Source organism: Phycodurus eques, chromosome 19, assembly GCF_024500275.1.
Source record: "Phycodurus eques isolate BA_2022a chromosome 19, UOR_Pequ_1.1, whole genome shotgun sequence".
In the NCBI taxonomy this organism is placed as follows: Eukaryota; Metazoa; Chordata; class Actinopteri; order Syngnathiformes; family Syngnathidae; genus Phycodurus; species Phycodurus eques.
In genome coordinates this window covers 11,265,987-11,274,283 of record NC_084543.1, presented here as the reverse complement: position 1 = coordinate 11,274,283, position 8,297 = coordinate 11,265,987, and the positions used below count along the sequence as shown (strand labels likewise).

The window sequence follows — 8,297 nt, the reverse complement described above, 5'->3', positions numbered from 1 at the left end:
CTCTAAATTGCCCGTAGGTGCGAATGTGAGTGTGAATGGTTGGTTGTTTGTATGTGCCCTGCGATTGGCTGGCCACCAGTTCAGGGTGTACCCCGCCTCCTGCCCGATGATAACTGGGATAGGCTCCAGCACGCCCGCGACCCTAGTGAGGAGAAGCGGCTCATAAAATTGATGGATGGATGGTTCTATTTCTACGTGATATAAATGCAAGCATAGCATTTTGCTAAGCGTACACTCAGAAGATCATAGCTCTGACTTGTATGAGTGTGATTTGAATTAATAAACCCACATCCCAATTTGTTTTATGTTTTAATAGTTGTTGTGAGGCCCCGGGGAAGGATGAGATTTGCCCGAAGTTCTTAAAGGCTCTGGATGTTGTGGGGCTGTCCTGGTTGACTCGCCTCTGCAACATCGTGTGGACATTGGGGACAGTGCCTCTGGATTGGCAGTCTGGGGTGGTGGTCAATCTTTTTAAGAAAGGGCACCGGAGGGCGTGTTCCAACTACAGGGGGATCATACTCCTCAGCCTCGCTGGTAAGGTCTATTCAGGGGTGTTGGAGAAGAGGGTCCGTCGAATCTCAGATTCAGTGGACCAGCTCTACACCCTCGGCAGGGTCCTAGAGAGTGGGAGATCGCCCAACCAGTCTACATGTGTTTTGTGGACTTGGAGAAGGCGTTCGACCATGTCCCTCGGGGAGTTCTGTGGAGGGTCCTTCGGGAGTATGGGGTACCGAACCCCCTGATACGGGCTGTTCGGTCCCTATACAACCGGAGTCAGAGTTTGTTCCGCATTGCCGGCAGTAAGTCGGACTCGTTTCCGGTGAGGGTTGGATTCCGCCAAGGCTTCCCTTTGTCACTGATTGTGTTCATAACTTTTATGGACATAATTTCTAGATGCAGCCGAGGTGTAGAGGGGGTCCGGTTTGATGGCCTCAGACTTGCATCTCTGCTTTTTGCAGATGATGTGGTTCTGTTGGCTTCATCAAGCCATGGTCTCAATTCTCACTGGAGCGGTTTGCAGCCGAGTGTGAAGCGGCTGGGATGAGAATCAGCACCTCCAAATCTGAGACCATAGTACTCAGTCGGAAAAGGGTGGCGTGCCCTCTCCAAGTCCCTGCCCCAAGTGGAGGACTTCAAGTATCTTGGGGTTTTGTTCACGAGTCAGGGAAGAATGGAACGGGAGAGCGACGGGTGGATCGGTGGAGCGTCTGTAGTGATGCGGACTTCGTATCGGTCCGTTGTGGTAAAGAAGGAGCTAAGCCGAAAGGCGAAGCTCTTGATTTACCGGTCGATCTACGTTCCTACCCTCACCTATGGTCACGAGCTGTGGGTCATGACCGAAAGAACAAGATCCCGGATACAAGCGGCCGAAAAGAGTTTCCTCCGCAGGGGATCCGGGCTCTCCCTTAGAGATAGGGTGAGAAGCTCGGTCATCCAGGAGGATCTCAGAGTATAGCCGGTGCTCCTCCACATCAAGTACGAGAGCAGCCAGATGAGGAGGCTGGGGCATCTGATTCCCTGGTGAGGTGTTCTGGGCATGTCCCACAGGGAGGAGACCCCGGGGACGACCCAGGACACTCTGGAGAGACTACGTCTTTCGGCTGGCCTGGGAACGCCCCGGGATCCCCCCGGAAGAGCTGGATGAAGTGGCTGGGGAGAGGGAAGTCTGGGCGACCCTGCTAAAGCTACTGCCCCCGCGACCCGACCTCGGATAAGCGGTAGAAAATGGATGGATGGATAGATGTTGTGAAACAAACATGACTACCTTTACTACACAGTGCACTATACCGGTACTATACAAAGACTCAGCCCCATACATTTATATTTATACATCCCGCCTTCACCTTTCAACCCCCTCTGAACTACAGTTGGTCAGCAACTTGTATTTGTGTGTGTGTGTGTATGTGTGTGTGCGTGTGTGTGTGTGAGAGAGAGAGAGAGAGAGAGAGAGAGAGAGAGAGAGAGAGAGAGAGAGAGAGCGCGAGAGGGAGAGAGAGAGAGAGAGAGAGAGAGAGGGAGAGATAGAGCACTGCTATAGTGTGTGGCAGTGCGTGAGTTGTCATTACGTGGTTTGCACAGCTCACTGCTCACGTACTAAACAGTATCTGCTACTTTATAAATCTTTGGAGAGGGAGCGAGACAGTGAATAAAAATGGTCAAATAGGGTGTGTGGGAGATGAAGTGAGGGTATACGTGCGTGATGTGTTGCGCTGGTTTATGCCGAGGTGTATCATATTCTTGAATTATGTCGGAACAAGCAGGTGGAAGACCTTTGAGCCTACCTGACCGAGGCGGACTGCAGGCTGTGAGCGAATGTTACAGCTACATGTTGTTTTATTTTCCTTGGCCGCTCGCTGGAAAGAATTTGAGCGTCTACCTGCCTCGCCTCGCGTGTAATGAGATGAAATTACCCTCAGACCCGGCGAGCAAATGTTAGTGACCTGGCACGATGCCAGAGAGACGCTCGGCCATTGCTCACGTCACACTCATCACTGTCTCTGTGTTTTCAATCAAAATAGAAACAAAAAGGGCCAAATAAAACCCAGAATGCACCTCTTTGCCATATACATATTCCTGGCTGGACCTTCCGCATGCGGCAGGGGAGTGGAGTTAGGGTGGAGATTCTGGCGAGGAAACGAGACGCCGTTTCAGCCGCCTCCCAGATTATTTTTGGGTCATTATTAATTCCCATAAATGAGAAATGTTGAAATTAACCATACAGAGTGGAACTGCAGGGAGTCAAGAGGTTGGATAGGTGCGAGCCTTCACCATGGCTACGACACACACACATTTACGTCTCCGCTGCGGTGACATTTACTGGTAAACAGACCCAAGATTAGTTGCAGTTTGTTTGCTTTCAGGTGACTAATGCCGTCACTTTGGAAGCAGGCCGCTGGGTAGCTTGCCTTGCGATGTGTCACCTGCTCCACACAAGGAGAGGGAAGGAAAATGGAAATGAGAGAGGATGTAGGGAAGAGTGACACATGCAGCGGTATAGGTAAAGTGAATGAGAACATGAAGAAAGAGAGAGAGAGAGAGAGAGAGAGAGAGAGAGAGAGAGAGAGAGAGAGAGAGAGAGAGAGAGAGAGAGAGAGAGAGAGAGACCAGGCCTCTTTTACTATAATTCAGGTAGATCTTATTAGTATAGTTTACATACACTGATTGGCCATAACACTAGGTGCACCTGCACAATCTGAATACAAGAGCTCTTTTAAAGTGACGAAAATATTAGCAACAGCATGCCAGCTAAAAAGCTAATTGCTATCAGGCATGTCAAAGAGGCTTCAAAATGCATTTACAAAAAAAATTAATAAATACAAACCCCGATTGCAATGAAGTTGGGGCATTGTGTAAAACGTGAATATAAACAGAATACAATGATTTGCAAATCCTTTTCAACCAACATTCAATTGAACACACAATAAAGACATATTTAATGTTCAAACTGATAAACTGTTTTTTTTCCCCAATCTGCCCTCATTTTGAATTTGATGCCTGCGACCCATTCCAAAAAAGCTGGCACAGGGGCATTTTTACCACTTTTAACGAGACTCAATAAGCATTTGGGAACTGAGGATACTAATTGTTGAAGCTTTGTAGGTGGAATTCTTTCCCACCCTTGCTTGATGTACAACTTTAGTTGCTCGAATAGTCCGGGGTCTCCGTTCTCCTATTTTGTGCACAAGCATACAGTATATTCTTTCTGCTCTTTGGGAACAAAGACTATTACTGGAAATTAGTTGGGGAATTTCTGCGCCTCTTCTTCGTGCTCTTTATTATGCTGAAGCTCTTTTAGTAGAACAACATGTTGCGACACAATGTGGATCTACACTAAAGGCGTGCACCTCTAGGTGTGGACATCTGTGTTCTGTAAAATCCACTATAAATGATTGCCTAAAAATCTGCGCTATAGCGAGGGTGCGAACGATGAACCTCAATATAGCAGAAGCACACTTTATAGCGTGTGACAGCTTCCACTCTTCAGGGAAGACATCCTGCAAGATGTGAGAGTTGTCCATTCATTCATGAAGAAGAGTGGCATTGTCATACAACATGTCCTCAACGAGAACCAGAACGAGAATAGGGTGGACAAGGAGGAGGCGAGCAAAACATGAAGTCACGGCCTACTTCACAGTGAGATCTCAGTTCTCTGCTCCAGGTTTGACTCCTGTGGGAGCAGAGGACAGCGACACTCTGGCTCCACGGCTGACTACCGTACGGTGACTGCGATGTTCCACATGTGGCGACTGGCCTCCGCTGCCCAGCCGCCACTGCCACCGCGGGTCAGCTCGAGCTGCAATGACAGCGCATACAGGAAACACAGTCACAGCCAAGAGAAGCAACCGGGAGGGTGATGACAACCAAAATGAGTTTCCAATGTAGCCTTTAGCTGCTGTGAAGTGAGATTGCAATTTATTAGCAGGATTCATTTGGGGATTATGGATGAAGTCTCGCTTTCTGTACAGGAATAGCGGTCCATAATCGATTCAAATTCTTCAATTAACAGGACTTGAGCCAAACTGTACCCTTCCAAGATGATGGCGTTCACAACAGCAGAAACTATTGTTCAGAAACTGTGTTGAGCTGTATTTCGCCACATTCAGTAGCGGCCCATCACACATACATCTCAAATTAGCGCTATGAGCAGCAACACTGAGGAAAGGTTTTAAATTGTGAAAAAACAACAACAACTAAAAAAAAAAACAAGCACACTCGCTCTCCAAAGTATTAGCGTTGATGCTTGTACAACTTTGTCGATTACCTAATGTGTTTACAACGGTGTCTAAAGCACATGATACACCACAACTGCAGGGGCAGCCCAGCAATTATTTAAAGATTTCACTGCCAAAGATGCTAAATGGATTTAATTATTTCCTGCTGTGGCACAGCAAACTGCTCACAATGCTTATCGTAGTGTGGATGATTGTGCATATTGGAAATGAAAGATTTACTCCAGTACCTTCTTATTAAAGCTATTTTCTGATCCGCTCTTTGTAAAAGCCCATCCTCCTTTCTACTGTGTATCACTTGTGACCAAAGCAGCCACTGTGAAGCTAAAAGACCATTACTTACTGTTTTAAAACATAACAGCCAAGGTGAATAATTGTGAAAAAAAATGACACGCGCTCGCCTTCGCCATTACAAATGACGAACAATTAATGCTCGCCGGGAGCACCGGTAGTTATAGTGACTGGGATTTACCACTTCCACAAATGCACTCAGAAATTAAGTGGCTCCTCAAAGTGGAGCGCCAACTGAATTTAAGGTTCAAGTGTGTTTGGAGCAAAACGACGGTGGCTCCCAGAGACGCACATACACACACACACACACACACACATACAGACGCGCACACACACGGCACACACACATTGTGAGTCATCTGCTTCCCTGAGGGGCCATGCCTTTTCTCCTGGCCGACCACCAGGGAAGCCGAGCTAGTTTACGGCGGGAGACCCTAACAACACTCCTGTGAACCTGAAAAACACTCGGCCAGCTCTCTGTTTCCTCTGCTCAAGACATGAGCGTGTGAGCCCGGGCCCCTCCAACGGCCCATTTAGGTGACTGATAGCCGGGCAGATTTTCTTAAAACAGCCACCAATTATCAGACGCAGTTACAACCGGCCACCCCCTCGTAAATAATTACAATAAGCGTCCAAGTATGTATGTTTGACGGAGTGTGTTCCACTCTTACTCAGGCCTAATTACTTGCAAGAATGGCAGGATGATGAAGAATGATTGTGATCCTTCATTCTGACTTGATTCATTAGAAGGTGAAGTAATACAGGGGGAGTTCAAATTTAAGCAAAGGGGTTTCAAACAGCACGTCAACTTTCACGGAACCATTTGACATGAGGAAAATGTGTTTTTTGGCTTCCCATGGCTCCGTGCAAACCAAAACAGCAGATGCTACACCGTATTGGAGGCAAAGTCTGTTTCAGCCTCAACCCACAATCATGCAAGACATGTAGAGGGTTTGTTTCCCTTGCAACAGCAGTGGGGGTGCATTCCACTCTCAGCGAAACTATGAAGTGGGTGTAAAGCTTTTATATTTCCACCAGAGTGTCTTTTTATTGTGGTTGTAGAGGCAGCAATCATTCATTACCTTAAATAAAACCGTCTAGAACCAACCCTAATGTTTCTGTTGCATTTTGCTCTCCAGCCAATACAACTACTGGAATACATGAAAGCCAATTCTATCAGAAGGAAAAATGGGACTTGATGGATTGACAGATCACATAAACAGATATCGCTGATCTCAAAGGTTAGCTGTTGGGCAGGTAGTTAAGAATTTGAAACCTCATTGCATCATCCAGCAACGAGTGGAGACGAGTTGCAAGTTCCGCATAAACAAACCTCATGGCCAAAAGAAATAACAAAATTAAATAAAAAAATAAACACAGATGTCGCAAACAGTTGTGTCACGTTCACTCAATTATATTTCTATTAGTATCCTCGCTGTGGACGGAAAGACAAACAAGGGACTGATGGTGTTGTTGATGATTGCTCACAGCTTTAGGAGGAACTTCACTCGTCTATTTCTGTCCAGAAACACTGGACTGGGATATTGCATAACATGCTGCTTGAAATAAGTCGAGGTTTGAGGTTTTCATATAGGAGAACCAACTAAATGTATGATTGTTATAAAATCGAAACTCTACCCAAAGGCCGTGCGGATTATTTACACTGGATACCCTCCTGAACAAGCACCTGGAGTGCTTTTATGTGAGGCACTTTAACTAATCTCCACAAGAGGGGGCAAAACCCCCAGTGGGAGTCACATCATCTTGTTGTAGTAAAGGAGAGAAAGTTAACACTCCTCTTGACAAGGATGGGAATGGCCCCTGTGGCCTGCGACACACATATGGTTAAGGCTTTGCCACCTACTTTGTGGCGTGTTTTTTAGTGAATTGCTTGTGTGGATGAAGTACGTATCTATCATTGGCCTCATGTGTCCACTCATGATCACAGGCAAATGATTACATACGCAGTGGGATGTATTTAGCAGTCAATTTAAATGTCTCTCTGCCGCGTCTTCTTTCAGCCATTTCTCCAGCAATGACTGGTGTGTGTTCCATGTAATTCTTTTTAATGACGCTCATTTCACTGTCAGGAGTCTAATGATGCCAATTAATTAATCGGGCCACCTAGTTAAAGAAGCTGTCATCCAAACCGTGCCTTTATTAATGATGTATACAATATTTGTTATGGGAAAGAGAATACTGTATATTGTTCAAAACGAATGTTCTATCGACATCGATGCACTGTGTTGCACGAAGCTGCGCGGTTTGTGTCTGCTATTTTTCTCCAGAGTAATTTATTTTGACTTAATAGGGCAACTACATGTGGACACAACAAGATTAAATGCAAACAAGCACTAATTGTATGAGGTTAGAGTGAGGGTCAGTTGTAAATCATCATGTATATAACACGGCAGGATAAAATGGAAGAGCCTGATTTAGAGGTGCTCATCAAAGAGACATCAATATAATTTGGAAGAAGAACAAATGGCTACTGTATGAAATATACAGTATACCTCTGCTTCGCTCCACTGATAATGACATTTAATAAAATACTCACCTTAAACGGGATACTTAAATGTGTGCATACGGCCATGCGTTATGTGTATGTATGATACATAATTAGAATAAAAACTTGGAATGAGTGTGGAACCTTTACATATATAGTGTCATGTTTTTCCTAACTGGCGTCACACATAAAATGAAATCATTGTCATGTGAAACAAAGCATACAACTAAAACTCTACCTCTTGAAACTATTATTCAGTATGACACTTATTTACATGTATCAAACTTGTTTTCAAGAATCTAAATGTAATCGGCCACTTGGGAGTTGCAAATACTGAGTAAAATGTGTGCCATACACAAGCCTCACACCATAAAACGCTGGTCAAACAGACTTTTTAGGCCTCGACTGTTTATTTTTTAGTCATCTAGGCAGGTCTGAAGCTTTATAGGTTTAAAAGAATAAATGAAATAAAGCTGGAATAAAATGCCTCAGTGCTTTCCACTTGTTACAAGATTTACGTATATGATTTCAAAATGGTACCGGAGATGGCAAGTAATATTTTTGGAATGTGTTGTCAGGGTTACACTCTTGGAATAAGGCGATGGAAGTAGCCCAAGTTGTGTGTGTATGCGTGTGCCATACATTGTTCTTGTTTGCACAGACTATAGCAATTTGTTTGACTCTGCTGCTATTGAGGCAAAACGTGCTTAGAATCTCCGCATGTGTGTGTGTCCATGCATGTGTGTGTGTGTGTGTGTGTGTGTGTGTGT

General features: G+C 45.2%; 1 non-coding gene across 1 annotated transcript; it reads left to right on the top strand.

Moving 5' to 3' along the window:
- The first annotated feature begins 6,785 nt into the window (after positions 1-6,785).
- Positions 6,786-6,912, top strand: LOC133395313 (U6atac minor spliceosomal RNA). The gene has a single exon (XR_009767225.1). It is a non-coding gene; the product is annotated as a U6atac minor spliceosomal RNA (small nuclear RNA).
- The last annotated feature ends 1,385 nt before the right edge of the window (positions 6,913-8,297 follow it).